Below are 21,530 nucleotides of genomic sequence, written 5' to 3'. Positions count from 1 at the left end.
GTGAAGTCACTACCAGATCCACTGCCACTGAATCTAGATGGAATCCCAGACTGAAGTGTTGTAGCATAGTAAATAAGGAGTTTAGGAGCTCCTCCAGGTTTATGTTGGTACCAGGCTAGATGGTTATTGTTATACACATTACTGCTGGTTTTACAGTTCAGAGAGACTGTCTGTCCTGGAAGAATAGCTTTCACCTCAGGAGTCTGATTCACAGTGTACTGTCCTCTGGATTCTGAAAAATATAATAAAAACACAATTATTAAAAACATAATAAATAGATCTGAATATACATAACGCCATATATATGATTCTTTCATATAGCTTGAATGATATTTTCAATAATATGAAGAACAAAAAAATTGTAACCTTGAAAGCAGAGGGAAAGTGTCCAGATGAAGATGGTTATAAAAGTCATGGTTGTTGTGGGTTCTGTTGTCATGAACAACTCTCAGTCGTGAAGTGTTAAACTCACAGGGATATAAACACTCCCAAGAGCACTGAAGCATGCGCTGCCAATGCAAAGTGTTCTCTATGCAAACAGATCAGCTTGATGCTGGGATCTGTTTAGAGAGAGGGCAGCAGACACATTTGAGTCATTTAGCAGACACTCTTCTCCAGAGCAATTTACAGTAGTGAGTGCATACATTTCCCATACTGGTCCCCCATGGGATCGAACCCACAACCATTGCATTGCAAGCGCCATGCACTACCAACTGAGAAACATGGGATCAGTTAACTTCTTTCTACATAGACAATCCTGGAACCAGAGGGTGGCTATTTAGGGTGTAGGCAATGTTTAGACTTGAGGGTCTTTGTACTCTGGTTTATAGAGTTTATTACTATGTTATAACATCAATTCATATGGTTGAAATCTCGCTTGAAATGCACTATTCAGCAGGAGGCCATGACTGGGGTATTTACTCTGAAATAATGTGAGACATTATCACACACATAATTATGCAGCCCATTCATTATATTGCACATTATTGCGTATAATGCTATGTTTGCATTGGATTTTTCAAAGCAGATGTGGAATAATCAATTATGAAATGGGTAAACGTTGTAGGATCTAGGGGAAAATGATCAAGGTGGTTATGATTTTCTATAGATAATATAATTCCTAGACATTTTAAAATGTCAGAATCGTGTGTATAGGTGGCAGGGAAGTCAGGCACAGGAGAATCAAACTGAATGTAATGGAGTTATTTAATAACAATAAACGAATCATAACTCCAACACTAAATGTAACAAATAAAACAAAGTGGGTACGAGGACCCGTCGCGCACCAATACAAACCAACACAACACTGAAATAACAAACAATCTCTGACAAAGACATGAGGGGAAACAGAGGGTTAAATACACAACAGGTAATGAATGGGATTGAAACCTCTGCAGTTTGTAAGCCGTAGGGAGACCGGGCAAAGGGAGGATACGACAGGACTTAGAAAAACGATCCACTAAGACCAGGATCGTGGTGTTACCCTGTAAAGGTGGAAGATCAGTTAAAAGAATCCACAGACAGGTGGATTAATTGTCAGATTCAACAGAAGATCTCTTTGTTTCTTGGGACCTAGAACAAGCATCTCTGTTCTGTCCGAGTTTAAAAGTAGAACGTTTGCAGCCATCCACTTTCTTATGTCTGAAACACAGGCTTCTAGCGAGTGCAATTTTGGGGCTTCACCATGTTTCAATGAAAGGTACAGCTGTGTGTCATCCGCATAGCAGTGAAAGTTAACATTATGTTTTCGAATGACATCCCAAAGAGGTAAAATATATAGTGAAAACAATAGTGGTCCTAAAATGGAACCTTGAGGAACACCGAAATGTACAGTTGATTTGTAAGAGGACAAAAAAAACACAGAGACAAACTGATATCTTTCCGACAGATAAGATCTAAACCAGGCTAGAACTTGTCCGTGTAGACAAATTTGGGTTTCCAATCTCTCCAAAAGAATGTGGTGATCGATGGTATCAAAAGCAGCACTAACGTCTAGGAGCACGAGGACAGATGCAGAGCCTTGGTCTGATGCCATTAAAAGGTAATTTACCACCTTCACAAGTGCAGTCTCAGTGCTATGATGGGGTCTAAAACCAGACTGAAGCATTTCACATATATTGTTTGTCTTCAGGAAGGCAGTGAGTTGCTGCGCAACAGCTTTTCAAAATTTTTTGAGAGGAATGGAAAATTTGATATAGGCTGATAGTTTTTTATATTTTCTGGGTCAAGGTTTGGTTTTTTCAAGAGAGGCTTTATTACTGCCACTTTTAGTGAGTTTGGTACACATCCGGTGGATAGAGAGCCGTTTATTATGTTCAACACAGGAGGGCCAAGCACAATCAGCAATACAAAATTGGGTTTAATCATTTATTTACTAAATACCTAACTAATCACACGTACACATAATTAAATCATAACTTGATTACAAATTACGTCATAAAGGAAAACATCCCTAGCGGGCGGAACAGATATGACAGCTTGTTACACAAAGGAAAAGGGGCTGGGTTGAGTGAAAGAGCGGGAACAAAGGTGAAGCTGTGCTATCGTAAATACAGTATCTTATGCATTCTAAATTACCGCCCATTTGGAAAAGGAAAATGCAATAAATATTTACTCTGAGCTGTGCTTCAGTAGGTTGGTGGTAGATGGAAGGCCGTGTTGCCAAACCGAGTCCTCTGTCCTTTGAAGAATGTCTTTGGTTGTCAATTGGATACGTTGTAGTAACATTGTTGTGTGATAGACGGGATACTCTGTCTGTTCCTTCCTAACCTGCGTTTGCAGCTGCGGTCGCTAACTCAACAGCTAGGAGGTATCACTTCTGTAGACAATACATTTCACATGCTGTTGTGCAAATGGAATAGACAACAGGTGGAAATTATAGGCAATTAGCAAGACACCCCCAATAAAGGAGTGGTTTTGCAGGTGGCAACCACAGACCACTTCTCAGTTCCTATGCTTCCTGGCTGATGTTTTGGTCAATTTTGAATGCTGGCGGTGCTTTCACCCACACAAGTGGCTCAGGTAGTGCAGCTCATCCAGGATGGCACATCAATGCGAGCTGTGGCAAGAAGGTTTGCTGTGTCTGTCAGCGTAGTGTCCAGAGCATGGAGGCGCTACCAGGAGACAGGCCAGTACATTAGGAGACGTGGAGGAGGCCGTAGGAGGACAACAACCCAGCAGCAGGACCCCTATCTCCGCCTTTGTGCAAGGAGGAGCAGGAGGAGCACTGCCAGAGCCCTGCAAAATGACCTCCAGCAGGCCACAAATGTGCATGTGTCTGCTCAAACGGTCAGAAACAGACTCCATGGGGGTGGTATCAGGGCCTGACGTCCACAGGTGGGGGTTGTGCTTACAGCCCAACACCGTGCAGGACGTTTGGCATTTGCCAGAGAACACCAAGATTGGCAAATTCGCCACTGGTGCCCTATGCTCTTCACAGATGAAAGCAGGTTCACACTGAGCACGTGACAGAGTCTGGAGACGCCGTGGAGAACGTTCTGCTGCTTGCAACATCCTCCAGCATGACCGGTTTGGAGGTGGGTCAGTCATGGTGTGGGGTGGCATTTCTTTGGGGGGCCGCACAGCCCTCCATGTGCTCGCCAGAGGTAGCCTGACTGCCATTAGGTACCGAGATGAGATCCTCAGACCCCTTGTGAGACCATATGCTGGTGCGGTTTGCCCTGGGTTCCTCCTAATGCAAGACAATGCTAGACCTCATGTGACTGGAGTGTGTCAGCAGTTCCTGCAAGAGGAAGGCATTGATGCTATGGACTGGCCTGCCCGTTCCCCAGACCTGAATCCAATTGAGCACATCTGGGACATCATGTCTCGCTCCATCCACCAACGCCACGTTGCACCACAGACTGTCCAGGAGTTGGCGGATGCTTTAGTCCAGGTCTGGGAGGAGATCCCTCAGGAGACCATCCGCCACCTCATCAGGAACATGCCCAGGCATTGTAGGGAGGTCATACAGGCACGTGGAGGCCACACACACTACTGCGCCTCATTTTGACTTGTTTTAAGGACATTACATCAAAGTTGGATCAGCCTGTAGTGTGGTTTTCCACTTTAATTTTGAGTGTCACTCCAAATCCAGACCTCCATGGGTTGATACATTTGATTTCCATTGATCATTTTTGTGTGATTTTGTTGTCAGCACATTCAACTATGTAAAGAAAACTATATTTAATAAGGTTATTTCATTCATTCAGATCTAGGATGTGTTATTTTAGTGTTCCCTTTATTTTTTTGAGCAGTGTATTATAATAGTACTTCAGTACAATCAGTCCCTATTGTATTATACTAGTACTTCAGTACTATCAATCCCTATTGTATTAGTCTAGTCCTTCAGTACTATAAGTCTTCATTATATTATTCTAGTATTTCAGAACTATTAGGGTGGAACTGAGAGTGTTCTGTGTGTAGGTGCTCACTCTTGTGTGAAGAAGGTTTTTGTACGGTGAATTCACCAGAATGAATCACCGTGGTGGACATTTGGAAGCGGCACAAAACTGGTGCTGAAAAGTAAGTACACTTTTTGTCTTCTATTATACAAAAAAATGAAATCTTGCTATTGAACAAAGTTATGAAATGTTATGTTCTCCAGAGGAAATACTTTTAGGCTATATCTTTTTAGAAATGTCTGTGGACAGATTGGCAGATTGGTAGAGGGCAGAGAAGTGAGAGAATTGTTCACATATCACCAAGTTTATTTGGTGTTTAAAATATTCTGATGTGATTTAAAAAGAGCACATTTTGATATACAGGATTGCATATCACCTCACTGTTCTGTCAAGATGTAGCAACTACTATTTCTAATATAAAAGCAACACTGTATAGTCATCACAATCGATGTTAACACTGACATGGCTTAAAGTTGAACGTCATCCATAGTTTTGAATAGTATTTTGAGGTCATTGTGGCTTGTGTCTCAGAGTAGAATTGACTAAATTGATTTGGAGATATACACTGTGAATAGTCAATCTGATTAGTAAATCAGAATATGTGATATCTCTTTACTGCATGTCTCTGTAGAAATAGGGGCCATTTGCCAGACACATTAAACCTAGTCCTGGACTAGACTCGGATAAGGCTTCGCCTGTGTCCTCGAAACCCCATCCTCGTGTTTTGTTGCTCTTGGTGGGCTAAACTGTAGAGCATGAATGCAACATACATTTTTCTGATGGATTGTTTTGTCCAACATTTTTTTAAATCTTTTTGCCTTTATCTTTATAGATTCCTTGTTTTGTTGTTTGTTGTCAGTTGTTCTCGGTACTGTATCTAATTGTTTATCTTGTGTGTATTACTACTCCTCACCTCCTTTCTCTCTCTCTCTCTGTATCTCTCTGTCTCTACCTCTCTCTCTCTCTCTCTCTCTCTCTCTCTCTCTCTCTCTCTCTCTCGCTCTCTCTCTCTCGCTCTCTCTCTCTCATATCCTCTTCTCTCCTAATATATTCAATCAAGGAGTAGTACTAGCTGACCCTGCTCTCATCTCTCCCCTCATCCAGCTGGTCCCTCTGTCAGGCCCACAGTGTCTCTGCTCCCCCCATCCTCTGAGCAGCTCTCTGGGGGCTCGGCTACTCTGGCCTGCCTGCTGAGTGGCTACTCCCCCCAGGGGGCGATGGTGAGCTGGGAGGTGGACGGAGCGGAGGTGAAGGAGGGGATCCTGACCACCACAGAAGAAGAGAAGGGTGGTCGCTACAGCCGCAGCAGCACCCTGACCCTGAGCAAGGCACGCTGGGAAGAGGGAGAGGTGTACACCTGCAGGGTCGCCCATGATGACACCAGCGATGCGGCCGCCTTCCGTAAAAGTCACTGTAGTGTCTAGAGACAGGAGAAGCCATTGTAGGGGTCAAGAGAGTCCCCACATGGTGCTAGTTCTGGAAACATTACTGTTTTACAGCTGAATGTTACAGCATAATAGTGAATAGTATCAGTAGTGCTGTGTGCTAAATGAACTATATTGAGACTCAGTTGTTCATGCCTTCTTGCCTATGAATTAAAATAAAGCTTGTTTTGATTGAAAACTAACCCCAATTGTTCATTTAATCATCACTCCAGTCATCACTCTCTTAAATAGGCAGCACATTTCATACTAATTGATATCAATCAGGTTCTATCGTTTCAGCATTGTAGCATATAGCTCCTCTCATGTTTTCAAACAGAATTTAAAGCACATCTGATCTAACAAATACTCTGCAATAATGTTTACAACTGATTGATCCTGTTATACTGTAGCACCAATACCAGTGATGATAATTAGTGATGTTTGATAATAAACCTTTAAGATCTGCTCTCAGAACTCACACTGCTAAACAGTTACTTTCCATAACATACAGTATATATTCATCATGTTTTATTCCTAATATGATTTTACTAAATTCAATGTTTTTGCTACGGTTTTCAACAATGTGGGGGGTCTTCTCTACCTCCAAGCCACGGGAACAGAATGAACATCTGGTGACACTGCTGCTCTATTCTGGGACAAGCAGAAACACCTAGCCCTGTCTATGTAAATCTCAGTTTCACTCCCACAGTTCCCAGTCTAGTTTCAATTTCACTGCCTGGACTGGGCCAGATGTGAGTGGGTGAACTAGTTTTACTGTAACCTCTGAGGTGGATTCAAGGAAGGGGACTTTCTTACACTGAATTAACCACAATTGAATAGATGAGATAAGATGGGTATTTGTCACGAACGTGAGGAGAGACGGACCAAGGCGCAGCAGATGTTGAGTTCCACATATTTATTATAAAGTGAAACTTAGCAAAAACAATAAACGAACAACGAAACGTGACTACGTGGTGCACATGCACAAAACACAAAATAATATCCCACAAACACAGGTGGGAAAAATGCTACCTAAATATGATCCCCAATTAGAGACAATGATTACCAGCATCCTCTAATTGGGAATCATACAAATCACTAGAACACCACATAGAAATAATTAACTAGAATACCCCCAGTCACAAACTGACCTACTACACCATATAGAAACAAGGGCTCTCTATGGTCATTTTTAAACTCACGGGATATAAACACTCCCAGAGCACTGAAGCATGTGCTGCCAATGCAGAGCATCATCACTAATCAAATAAGCTTCTGGTATTTTCCAGAATAATAAAAAAAGATAATCATCTTCCTGGTTAGCACCCACATTTATAACTGACTGAGGGACCTTACAGAAGCTAGGTCATTTATTCTGAAATTATGTGAGACATTACTATTGCACATAGATGGAGTCCATTCAACTTATTGTGTGACATGTTACGAAAACGTTTGTTGGCCATAGCAGCAGGGAAGTAATATTTATGTAGTCTGGACCTGTGAGTGTTATCAGTTCAGGAATGCTTTAGCATGAGGGTGAGTTGAGTTGACATAATGTCAGCATCACTGATATATTTATCTCAGTGTATTTTAGTACAGTCAGTGTTCCATGTCTCTGTCTCTTCCTCCTCAGCACCTGCAGTAGATCCCAGCTGTATCAGTACAGTCAGTGTGCAGTCTGACTGAGGGAGGTTTTTGTACGGCTCTGTATCACTGTGTGAACACCCAGACACTGTTGAGATTGTGGAAACTCTTACAGTAGTAATCTCCTGCATCTTCAGCCTGGACTCCACTGATGGTCAGAGTGAAGTCACTCCCAGATCCACTGCCACTGAATCTAGATGGAGTCCCAGACTGAAGTGTTGTAGCATAGTAAATAAGGAGTTTAGGAGCTCCTCCAGGTTTATGTTGGTACCAGGCTAGATGGTTATTGTTATACACATTACTGCTGGTTTTACAGTTCAGAGAGACTGACTGTCCTGGGAGAACAGCTTTCACTGCAGGAGTCTGAGTTACAGTTATCTGTCCTCTGGATTCTGAAACGTATTAAAAACACAATTAAATATTAAATACATATTGTAATAAGTAGTTCTGAATATACATATTAAAGCCTTATATATATATATATTATTCCTTTGTGTTTCTTTAATGATTTTTTCGACAATATGAAAAACAAATCTTAACACTGTAACCTTGAAAGCAGAGTGCCAGTATCCAGATGAAGATGGTGATAAAAGTCATGGTTGTTGTGGGTTCTGTTGTCATGAAGGACAGCTCTCAGTCATGAAGTGTTAAACTCACAGGACTATAAACCCTCCCAGAGCACTGAAGCATGTGCTGCCAATGCAAAGTGTCCTCACTATGCAAACATACTTTTTTGGTCCCACAGGGATACTGTAGTTGAAGGGATCTTTTTCTTTTTTGGGATTAGGTGGGCGGATCGCATCCAACTTTTAGTTGCATACACCACATACTGTACTGGTGTGTGAGGCCATTCGTGGCCTACCTACATTATATTATTTGATTAAATAATACTACATTGTGAAAAAGGAAAAGGACAATGACCCCACCAACTATTAGCTATCTCTAAAAAATCCACCACCTATTCCACTATTTAACCCTACCTATCATATCACTACCACTCAACACCCCCTGCAGCTGTTCTGCAGTATATCCTCGCAATCCGCTGCCGCCACAACCACTCTTTTCTGTGACTTTCGATCCATTTCTGCAGTACAATTAACAACCATGGCTATAAATGCTAAATAGCCCACCTTACTGAAGCACATATTCCTCCAATCACTCTCTCTTGTTCTCTGTCTACTCACAGGAATCCTCTCAGGATCCCTCACCCTGTACCCATCTTCCTCTACCACTCTCTTCACTGCTTCAGCATACAACACTTTCTGTACTTCTCTAACCCTGGCAACCTCAATCTGTCTTTCTCTCACCCCCACAACTAACACACACAACTTTCTTCACAGATACCACACATTCCTTTGTCTCATGCCCTCCTGCACACTTCTCACATCTAGGCATCTCCCTCTTACACACTGCTACAACATGCCCATAACCTTGACACCTAAAACACTTCCTACCTTGACTTTATCTGGTAACGACTCTTTATCAAACCTCAGCATGACAGATAATATCTTCTCAGTTTCCCCACCAGATTTACGTCTCACTAAGCGGTGGGCGTCACAGACACCAGGAATCTTCCATTTCAACTGCTCCTCCTCCACTTAATTCCTCCGATGTTATCACTCCCTTCAACGAGGCCCTGCACCGCAGAGAAAATCACGTCACAATTCTTGTCCCTAATCCCTAAACTCAACAGTCCCCAACCTCGCCTCCACCCAGCCTGACACCACATATGGTTCAGCCAAACAGCAAAATCATCCTTACAATACTTGGGACGAGGCCGGAACTAGGCGATCCTCACCGCAGGCACTTCACCCTCCCTCTCAACAAGTTCCATCTCTGAACAACTGGAGCACATATCCTTGTTTTTGAACATAACACCCACCTTCCTCACTACTTCCCTCTACACTCAACTTCTTCTCAGCAGTCATCACTACACCTGCCACTTCATCCTCACTCTCGTCATTTTCCATTTCCTCCGCAAGCTCTTCCAAAGGTTCTGTGCGATCCTCCATTCCATATTTCCTGAAAACATATTCCATGTCTTTCCTTTTTTCCTTGTCCATCATCTTCTGGATGATTTGGGTGGTTGACCATTCTTGATACACATAAAAATGTTGCAGTTCTTGACACACTCAAACCGATGTGCCTGGCCCCTATCACCATGGCCCGTTCAAAGGCACTTAAATATTTTCTCTTACCCATTCTCCCTCTGAATGGAACACATACACAATCCATGTTTCCTGTGTCTCAAGGCTTAAAAATCATTCTATAACCTGTCTCCTTCCCTTTACTTACCCTGATTGAAGTGGATTTAACAAGTGACATCAGTAAGGGATCATAGCTTTCACCTGGTCAGAATGGTCAGACCTCAATCCTGTAGAAAATGTGTGGGCAGAAATGAAAAAGCGAGTGTGAGCAAGGAGGCCACAAACCTGACTCAATTACACCAGCTCTGTCAGGAGGAATGGGCCAAAATTGACCCAACTTATTGTGGGAAGCTTGTGGAAGGCTTCCCTAAACATTTGATCCAAGTTAAACAACTTAATACTGGAGATTTACAACCTCCAGGATACAGATAGAGTTATCAAATAGTTAGATCATTGGGATAGAAATTCTCATGACAGTGGCTAACCCTCCTCTCTCCTCTCTACTCTTTCATCTCTACTCTCCTCCAGCTGGTACCTCTGTCAGACCCACAGTGTCTCTGCTCCACCCAGTCCAGCAGCTCTCTGGGGGCTAGGCTACACTGGTCTGCCTGCCAGCTGAGTGGCTTCTCCCCCTAGGGGGCAATGGCCAGCTGGGAGGTGGACGGGGTAGAGGTGACAGAGGGCGTCCTGACCACCACAGAAGAAGAGAAGGGTGACTGCTACAGCCACAGCAGCACCCTGACCCTGAGCAAGGCACGCCGGGAAGAGGGAGAGGTGTACACATGCAGGGTCACCCATGACGACACCAGTGATTCGGGCGCCTTCTGGAGATGTCACTGTAGTGACTAGAGACCGGAGAAGCTATTGTAGGGATCTACAGAGTCCCCACATGTTGCTAGTTCTGGAAACAGTGTTTTAGAGCTGAAAGTTACAGTATAATAGTGAATAATATAGTTAGTGCTGCGTGCTAAATTAACTATTTTGAGATTAAAAATCCAAGATGGCGTAGCAGTCAGACGTCTTTGTCTTTGTCTTGTCGTGTCCCGTGTATATATATTTTTTTTCTTCGTACATATTTCATATGTATTTTTTATAGTTTTAACCTCAATTTCAACCTACTCTCCTGCAACCCGCCTCACCCAATGTGGCATGGATCTGCTATTTTCTATTCTTTAGAACCGGAGCCCCCAACAGACGCTAGCCAGCTAACTAGCCACTAGCTAGTAGTCAGTTAGTCACTGCTAGCAGTCATCATCGGGGCGGCAGGGTAGCCTAGTGGTTAGAGTGTTGGACTAGTAACCGGAAAGTTGCAAGTTCAAATCCCTGAGCTGACAAGGTCATCATTCTGCCCCTGAACAGGCAGTTAACCCACTGTTCCTAGGCTGTCATTGAAAATAAGATTTTGTTCTTAACTGACTTGCCTAGTTAAATCAAGGTAAAAAAATCAGCTAACCTCAGCCCGGTCAACTCCTACCAGTCTGCACTGCGTGACTCAACCCAGATCATATTGGACTAGTTTTTCTCTTCCACATCTCTGGATTACTACCGCAAGCTCTGAACCTTTTCACCTGGATCATCGCAGCTAGCTAGCTACTATCCAAGTGGTTACTACTGGCTAATGTTAACATTGGAAGCCTACTCCCTAAGTTTGTTTTATTCACTGCTTTAGCACACTCTGCCAACCCGGATGTCCTGGCCTTGTCGGAATCCTGGTTTAGGAAGACCACCAAAATTCCTGAAATTTGCATCCTTAACTATAACATTTTCCAACAAGATAGAACTGCCAAGGGGGCGGAGTTGCAATCTACTGCAGAGATAGCCTGCGGAGTTCTGTCATACTATCCAGGTCTGTGCCCAAGCAATTCGAACTTCTACTTTTAAAAATCAACCTTTCCAGAAACAAGTCTCTCATCATTGCCACTTGTTATAGACCACCCTCAGCCCCCAGCTGTGCCCTCGACACCATATGTGAATTGATTGCCCCCCATCTATCTGAGCTTGTACTGTTAGGTGACACAAACAGCGACATATTTCACACCCTGTCCTACAATCTAAGATAGATACCCTCAATCTCACACAAATTATCAATGAACCTACCAGGTACAACCCCAAATCCGTAACCATGGGTACCCTCATAAATTTCATCCTGACCAACTTGCCCTCTAAATACACCTCTGCTGTCTTCATCCAGGATCTCAGCAATCACTGCCTCATTGCCTGCGTCCGTAATGGGTCTGCAGTCAAACGACCACCTCTCATCACTGTCAAACACTCCATAAAACACTTCAGCGAGCAAGCCTTTTTAATCAACCTGGCCCGGATATCCTGGAAGGATATATTGACCTCATTCCTTGGTTGCTTGGTTATTCTTTAAAAGTGTGTTCCTCACCATCTTAAATAAGCATGCCCCATTCCAAAAGAAATTAGAACCAGGAACAGATATAGCCCTTGGTTCACTCCAGACCTGACTGCCCTTGACCAGCACAAAAACATCCTGTGGCGTACTGCATTAGCATCGAACAGCCCCCACGATATGCAACTTTTCAGTGAAGTTAGGAACCAATATACACAGGCAATTAGGAAAGCTATGGCTAGCTTTTTCAAACGGACATTTGTGTCCTGTAGCACAAGCTCCAAAACGTTCTGAGACACAGTAAAGTCCATGGAGAATAAGAGCACCTCCTCCCAGCTGCCCACTGCACTAAGGCTAGGAAACACTGTCACCACAGATAAATCCACGATAATTGAGAATTTCAATAAGCATTTTTCTATGGCTGGCCATGCTTTCTGGCCACACATCCCTACTCCGGTCAACAGCTCTGCACCCCCCACAGCAACTTTCCCAAGCCTCCCCCATTTCTCCTTCACCCAAATCCAGATAGCTGATGTTCTGAAAGCGCTGCAAAATCTGGACCTCTACAAATCAGCTGGGCTAGACAATCTGGACCCTCTCTTCATAAAATGTATTTATTTTATTTATTTTATTTCACCTTTATTTAACCAGGTAGAAAAGTTGAGAACAGGTTCTCATTTACAATTGCGACCTGGCCAAGATAAAGCAAAGCAGTTCGACACATACAACGACACAGAGTTACACATGGAGTAAAACAAACATACAGTCAATAATACAGTATAAACAAGTCTATATACGATGTGAGCAAATGAATCCCACCGCTTTCCTTCAAGTTCTCTGGTGCCAATGACTGGAACAAATTGCAAAAATCACTGAAGCTGGAGACTTATATATCCCTCATTAACATTAAGCATCAGCTGTCAGAGTAGCTTACAGATCATTGCACCTGTACATAGCCCATCTGTAAATAGCCCATCCAACTACCTCATCTCATGCTCCTTTGCACACCAGTATCTCTACTAGTATCTCTTGTATCTCACATTCATCTTCTGCACATCTATCACTCCAGTGTTTAATTGCTAAATTGTAATTGCTTCGCCACTACGGCCTATTTATTGCCTTACCTCCCTAATCTTACCTGATTTGATCACACTGTATATAGACTTTTCTATTGTGTTATTGACTGTACATTTGTTTATTCCATGTGTAACTCTATGTTGTTGTTTGTGTCACACTGCTTTGCTTTATCTTGGCCAGGTCACAGTTGTAAATTAGAACTTGTTCTCAACTGGCCTACCTGGTTAAATAAAGGTGGAAAAAAATGTTTTTGTACATGTCTTCTTGCCTCTGAGATAAAGATTGTTTTAATTGAAATATGACCCCAAGAGTTGATTTTATCATGATTCCTGTGATCACTATCTTATGAATATGCAGCACATTTCATACTAATTTACATCAATAATCTTTTTCTATTATTTCAGCATTGTAGCATATCGCTACTCTCATGTTTTCAAACAGAATGAAAAAGGCATCTGATCCAACAAAAACTCTGCAATAATTTCTACAACTGAATGATCCTGTTATACTGTAGCTCCAATCCAAGTGATGATAATTAGTGATATTTGATAATAAACCTGCTCTCAGAACTCACACTGCTAAACAGTTACTTTCCATAACAAATATATTTATAATGTTGAATTGCTAACATGGTGACAGTGCTGCTCTATTCTGGGACAAGCAGAATCAACAATCCCTGTCTATGCAAATCTCAGTTTCACTCTCACAGCTATCAGTCGAGCAGTTGAACAGTTTAACTAAGTGAAATACCCTGGGCTGGGCCAGATGTGAGGAAGTGGACTGGTTTAACATCTATGGTGGATTCACCATGTAATTAATAGACAGATAAAATGGTTATTATACTTTATGACAATAGCGTAAAGTGTATGTATCTACATATATGTGTCTCAAACACATCATGTCTCATTCACAGATCTAACTGAAAATGGTTACTGCATGCTAGATGATCACATCAATAACTGGTTATCATCAATAACATCCCTTTTCTTTTTCCTTCTGTACATCTTACTCTGCATATGGACTGGTAATGTGTTCCAAAACTACAAATAACTTTTATAGAAACTTTCAGTTCATGAACCAATATAACAAGTTACAGCCATGATGATGATGATGATAATGAAGATTAGGACAGTTATGACGCTATTGGAGAACGTGTGATTTGTATGATACTTTCTGGCCATTTTCAAAGTTGACCTCCTCTACTGATCAGTCTTCCATGTCACTGTCTTCCCCTCAGCACCTGGAATAAGTCCCTGTTGTAGCAGTAGAGTCACTGTGCAGTCTGACTGAGGGAGGTTTTTGTACGGCTCTGTATCACTGTGGGAACACCCAGGCACTTAAGTAGTGTGCACTCTGACAGTAGTAATCTCCTGCCTCTTCAGCCTGGACTCCCTTGATGGTCAGACTGAAGTCACTCCCAGATCCATTGCCACTGACTCTAGATGGAGTCCCAGACTGAAGGGTTTTAGCCCAGTATATCAGGAGTTGAGGAGCTCCTCCAGGTTTCTGTTGATACCAGTGCAAATAGTGTCCATTGCCATCACTGTATACAGCACTCTTGTCTTACAGCTGAGACTGACTGAGTGTCCCACTGAAACAGTTTTCACTGCATAAGCCTGAGTCACAGTGACCTGGCCTCTGGAAACAGAGATGGCATGTAGAATTAGCATTCAATTGTTCATTCATTTGTCCTTATAGCATATTAATATAAACTGTAATGAGGTAATATAGCCTAATATTGCAAGTAATCAGATGAAGATGGTGCTAAAAGTCATGGTTGTTGTGGGTTCTGTAGTCATGAAGGACGGCTCTCAGTCATGAAGTGTTAAACTCACAGGGCTATAAACACTCCCAGACCACTGAAACATGTACTGTTCTATATGGAAATAGTCCAATATGTGAATAGGCTTCTTGGACAGTCAGACTGATGTGATGTAGAAACATGATAGCTATGTAATCAAGTAAATGGTTTCTGATATAAGTGCTGAATGGGGACTGATATATTGATTATAGACTGACAAATGGATCATATTGTTAATACTGTGTTATTAGACCAGATAACATTGGCTTTCTGTCTCTTTGCAGTGGTCAGGATCAGTAACTGCAATCTATTTGTTGACTGTGATTCTGCTGACTGACTCTGTTTTTCACATTTTGTTGCATCACAAATTGAGATTGAAAAATATATATAAACGCAACATGTAAAGTGTTGGTCCCATGTTTCATGAGCTGAAATATGTATTTATTTATCCCTTAATTTACCAGATAAATTGACTGAGAACACATTCTCAATTACAACATCTACCTGGGGAAATAAATAAAAGATCACAGAAATGTTCCATATTCTCTCAAAGAAGCTGTGTCACACCCTGATCTGTTTCACATGTTTTTGTACTTATCTCCACCCCCCTCTAGGTGTCGCCTATCTTCCCAATTATCCCCAGTGTATTTATACCTGTGTTCTCTGTTTGTCTGTTGCCAGTTCCTTTTGTTCGTCAAGCCTACCAGCGGTTTTCCCTTTGCTCCTGTTGTTTTCTAGTTCCTGTTTTCTGGTATTGACCCTTATTTCTTCCTTGAGCCGGCCTGCCATTCTGTACCTTGTCACACCAGCCTAGATTATTGACCTCTGCCTGCCCAACCCTGAGACTGCCTGCCATTCTGTACCTTTTGGATCTGGATTACTGACCTCTGCCTGTCCTTGACTTGTCATTTTGCCTGCCCCCTGTTCTTGTAATACACTTTTGTTACTTCGACACTGTCTGCATCTGGTTCTTCTCCTGAAACATGATAAGCTGATTAAACAGCATGATAATTACACAGGTGCACCTTGTGCTAGGGACAATAAAAGGCCATTCTAAAATGTGCAGTCATGTCAGACAACACAATGCCACATATGTCTCAAGTTTTGAGGGAGCTTGCAATTGGAATGCTGACTGCAGGAATGTCCACCAGAGCTGTTGCCTGAAAATTTAATGTTCATTTCTCCATCATAAGCCGCCTCCAACGCCGTTCTAGAGAATTTGGCAGTACGTCCAACCGGACACACAACTGCAGACCACGTGTATGATGTTGTGTGGGCGAGAAGTTTGCTGATGTCAACGATGTGAACAGAGTGCCCCATGATGGAGGTGGGGTATGGGCAGGCAGGCATAAGCTACGGACAACTAACACAATTGCATTTTATTGATGGCAATTTGAATGCACAGAGAATGCATTAGATCCTCAGAACCATTGTTGTGCCATACATCCGCCGCCATCACCTCATGTTTCAGCAGGATAATGCACGACCACATGTCGCAAGGATCTGTACAGAATTACTGTAAGCTGAAAATGTCCCAGTACTTCCATGGCCTGCATACTCAGTGGCAAATTTCATTTGGGCATGTTTGGAATGCTCTGGATTGATGTGTACGATAGGGTGTTCAAGTTCCCGTCAATATCCAGCAACGTTGCACAGTCATTGAAGAGTGGGGAAACATTCCACAGGCCACAATCAACAGCCTGATCAACTCTATGCGAAGGAGATGTATGGCTCTGCATGAGGCAAATGGTGGTCACACCAGATACTGACTGATTTTCTGCATTTACATTTTTGTTCAGTATAAAACATAACAATGAATGGAAGTTAAAACAGAACGAAGTGCATAAGAGAATTTCAAAGAGCAGGTTTAAAACATGTGCAGACAGTGGTCAGCAGCAGTCCTCCAACTTGCATTTAAAATCTTCAATCAGAATTAAATTATCAAATTACAAGACGGGGCAGCAAAGCTACAAGAACTCTTACCAAACTCAGTTATATACAGTTCTGTGATCTCAGACATTAATGTCCATGACTCTGTAGGGTGAACAAAGTGCTTAAATACAGTATAATTGCACCTGCCCTTAAATGTCCTCATAGACAAACATGCACCAGTGAGTCTGTGACCTCACAGCTAAGGACGACCATCCTGCTAACTGATACAAGATACAGTGATGGGTTAGAGGTATTGTGTTGGTTACTAATCTAACAGCATGATGGTAGAGTGTCTAGTATTAATATATTAATATAGTCCAACACAGGCTAGATAGTTTCTGCAACCAGGACTTTTCTAGATTGAAAGGAAAAGAAGACTTGTTCCTTAAGGAAAAGGTCAGCTTAAGTTTAAGCTTTTTAGAGAGCTGTTGAATGTAAAAGGAATTTCGGTAAGTCTGTTTTGGAATATACCAGATTTGAACGTTTAACGATAGATGGGTTCATGGTTCTCCATGAGATACTCAAGAAAAATGTGTTAAAATTAAATAAGGAACCAATGAAGGACTGAATATAATCTAACAGATTTGAAAATCTAACAGATCTAACAGATCAGAAATAGATATTGTTGTTCAGCTCTACTACACACTGTGTCATTGTACTGGATAATCTCCTCCCCTCAACACCTGCAGTAGAGCCCATCTGTAGCAGTACAGTCACTGTGCAGTCTGACTGAGGGAGGTTTTTGTACGGCTCTATATCACTGTGTGAACACTGCACCTGTGTGGTCACTCTGACAGTAGTAATCTCCTGCATCTTCAGCCTGGACTCCACTGATGGTCAGAGTGAAGTCACTCCCAGATCCACTGCCACTGAATCTAGATGGAGTCCCAGACTGAAGGATTTTAGCATGGTAAATAAGGAGTTGAGGAGCTCCTCCAGGTTTCTGTTGGTACCAGGCTAGAAGGTTATTTCCATGCACATTACTGCTGGTTTTACAGTTCAGAGAGACTGTCTGTCCTGGGAGAACAGCTTTCACTGCAGGAGTCTGAGTTACAATTATCTGTCCTCTGGATTCTGAAAAAGGAATTAAAAACACAATTAATTATTAAATACATATTGTTTTGAATATACAAATTAAAGTCATATATATATATTAATCATTTGTGTACGTATCTTGAATTATGTTTTGTGCAATATAAAAAAATCTTAACATTGTAACCTTGAAGGTAGAGGGCCAGTGTCCAGATGAAGATGGTGATAAAAGTCATGGTTGTTGTGGGTTCTGTTGTTATGAAGAACAGCTCTCAGTCATGAAGTGTTAAACTCACAGGGATATAAACACCCCCAGACCACTGAAGCATGTGTTGCCAACGCAAAGTTTCCTCTATGCAAATGCAAGGCAGATAATGTATGCCTCATTTGGTAACATATGGGATGTACAGTGCCTTCAAAAAGTATTCAGACGCCTATTTACACATTTTGTTAGGTTACAGCCTTATTCTAAAATTGACTAAATTGTTTTTTCCCCACATCAATCCACACACAATACCCTATAATGACAAAGCAAACATAGTTTTTTTTATTTTTAATTTTTTAAATCTGAATAATAAGGTAATACATTTTTTCATTTTTAAAACTTTTGCAAAAATGTCTAAAAACCTGTTTTCGCTTTATCATTATGGGGTATTGTGCATATATTGCTGAAGATCTTTTTAGTTAATCAATGTGGAAAAGGTCAAGGGGTCTGAATAAAGGCACTGTACACCGACTCTTTTCTCTGTATATATCAATGATGTTGCTCTTGCTGCGGGCGATTCCCTGATCCACCTCTACGCAGACGACACCATTCTATATACTTCCGGCCCGTCCTTGGACACTGTGCTATCTAACCCCCAAACGAGCTTCAATGCCATACAACACTCCTTCCGTGGCCTCCAACTGCTCTTAAACGCTAGTAAAACCAAATGCATGCTTTTCAACCGTTCGCTGCCTGCACCCGCACGCCTGACTAGCATCACCACCCTGGATGGTTCCGACCTTGAATATGTGGACATCTATAAGTACCTAGGTGTCTGGCTAGACTGTAAACTCTCCTTCCAGACTCATATCAAACATCTCCAATCGAAAATCAAATCTAGAGTCGGCTTTCTATTCCGCAACAAAGCCTCCTTCATTTACGCCGCCAAACTTACCCTAGTAAAACTGACTATCCTACCGATCCTCGACTTCGGCGATGTCATCTACAAAATTGCTTCCAACACTCTACTCAGCAAACTGGATGCAGTTTATCACAGTGCCATCCGTTTTGTTACTAAAGCACCTTATACCACCCACCACTGCGACCTGTATGCTCTAGTCGGCTGGCCCTCACTACATATTCGTCGCCAGACCCACTGGCTCCAGGTCATCTACAAGTCCATGCTAGGTAAAGCATAGGTAAAGCTCCGCCTTATCTCAGTTCACTGGTCACGGTGGCAACACCCACACGCGCTCCAGCAGGTGTATCTCACTGATCATCCCCAAAGCCAACACCTCATTTGGCCGCCTTTCGTTCCAGTTCTCTGCTGCCTGTGACTGGAACGAATTGCAAAAATCGCTGAAGTTGGAGACTTTTATCTCCCTCACCAACTTCAAACATCTGCTATCTGAGCAGCTAACCGATCGCTGCAGCTGTACATAGTCTATCGGTAAATAGCCCACCCATTTTTACCTACCTCATCCCCATACTGTTTTTATTTATTTTATTTTCTGCTCTTTTGCACACCTGTACATGACCATCTGATCATTTATCACTCCAGTGTTAATCTGCAAAATTGTAATTATTCGCCTACCTCCTCATGCCTTTTGCACACAATGTATATAGACTCTCCTTTTTTCTACTGTATTATTGACTTGTTAATTGTTTACTCCATGTGTAACTCTGTGTTGTCTGTTCACACTGCTATGCTTTATCTTGGCCAGGTCGCAGTTGCAAATGAGAACTTGTTCTCAACTAGCCTACCTGGTTAAATAAAGGTGAAATAAATGTAAATACAATTAAAATGAGTGTACAAGACATTAGGAACACCTTCCTAATATTGAGTTGCACCCCCTTTTGCCCTCAGAACAGCCTCAATTTATCGGGTCATGGACTCTATAACGTGTCTTAAGCGTTCCTTCCACGGGGATGCTGGCCCATGTTGACTGCAATGCTTACCACAGTTATGTCAAGTTGGGTGGTAGTGGATCTCTACTCCGAGTTGCTCATTCCATCTCCTCCCACAGATGGTCATTTGGATTCAGATCTGGAGACTGAGCAGGCCACTGCAGTAAACTGAATTCACTGTCATGTTCATGGAGCCATTCATGGACAATCCTAGCCTTGTGGCATGGGGCATCATCCTGCTGAAAAAAAAAACTGATCGATACACTGCTGCCATGAAAGGATGCACCTGATTGGTAATAATGTTCAGATATCCTGTGGCATTCAAACATTGCTCCACTTTTTTAAAAGGGGCCCAATGTGTGCCATGAAAACACACCCCACACCATCACACCACCAATGTTGACATGCTGCATTTTGGATGCATGTACTCATGTGGTTTTGTCCATAAACTAGTCCTCCAGTCAGCGTGAAACAGCAAGAACCGGATTTAATCAGAACAAGCAATATTTTTCCATTTCTCCAGTGTCTAGTGTTTTCATTCCCACTGCAACCTCAGTTTCTTGTTTTTCGCTGAAGAAGTGGAACTCTGTAAGAATGTCTGCTGCCATATCCCATTCGTGTCAAGTTACGACGAGTTGTGCATTCTTTTATGGGTCTTTGGTCACCAATGTTGTACCAGCCTGTCAGTTAACTAATTGTAGCCCATCTGTTGCTCTGCACAATTCATGTCAGCCTCCTTTGTCCTATTTCATCAATGACCCGTTTTTGACCACTGTCCTGCCGTTGGTTGGATGTCGTTTGTGTGGTGGACAAATCTTGATACTCACGGGAAACTATTGAGCATGAAAAATCCAGCAGCGTTGCAGATCTTGACACACTCAAACCGGTGTGCCTGGTACCTACTACCATACCTTGTTCAATCTTTTGTCTTGCCCATTCACTCTCGGAATAGCACACGTACACAATCCATATCTTAAAAATCCAAGGCTTAAAAATCCTCCTATAACCTGTCTCCTTCCCTTCATCTACACGAATTGAAGTGGATTTAACAAGTGACATCAATCACTATCATTGGTCTAGTCCTGAACACTATCACTGATCTAGTCCCTAACACAATCACGGGCATAGTACTGAACACTATCACTGGTGAAGTCCTAACACTATCAAGGGCGCTAGTACTGAACACTATCACTGGTCTAGTCCTCAACACTATCACTGGTCTAGTCCCTAACATTTTCACTTGTCTAGTCCTCAACACTATCACTGGTCTAGTCCTGAACACTATCACTGGTCTAGTCATTCCACTCAGCACCTTCAGTAGGTTCCAGCACAACACATTTTTTACCAATGGGAAGGTGTTAACGCTCCTGTATCTTCAGCCTGGGCTCCACTCATGGTCAGAGTGAAGTCACTCCTCGATCCACTACCCACTGAATCTATATTGCGAGTTCTAATAAGGTGGATGCAGGTTTGTTTTTGGTCCAGATTTCTGTTGAAACCACAATAAACATTCATGTCCATGTGTGACTCTCCACTGCAACAATAACTCAAAGGTCCAATGTAGCAGTTTTTATATCGATATGAAATAATTTCTGGGTAACAAG

At 42.3% G+C, this 21,530-nt stretch overlaps 1 long non-coding RNA gene across 1 annotated transcript; it reads left to right on the top strand.

Annotated features, from left to right (window-relative positions):
* The first annotated feature begins 2,328 nt into the window (after positions 1-2,328).
* Positions 2,329-6,030, top strand: LOC110490770 (uncharacterized). The gene is made up of 2 exons (XR_005036142.2): positions 2,329-4,524; positions 5,508-6,030. It is a non-coding gene; the product is annotated as an uncharacterized LOC110490770 (long non-coding RNA).
* The last annotated feature ends 15,500 nt before the right edge of the window (positions 6,031-21,530 follow it).

Source organism: Oncorhynchus mykiss, chromosome 15 (assembly GCF_057628025.1).
Source record: "Oncorhynchus mykiss isolate SJ-2025 chromosome 15, ASM5762802v1, whole genome shotgun sequence".
NCBI lineage: Eukaryota > Metazoa > Chordata > Actinopteri > Salmoniformes > Salmonidae > Oncorhynchus > Oncorhynchus mykiss.
The sequence above is the reverse complement of the archived record's forward strand: the minus strand, read 5'-3'. Positions and strand labels throughout refer to the sequence as shown.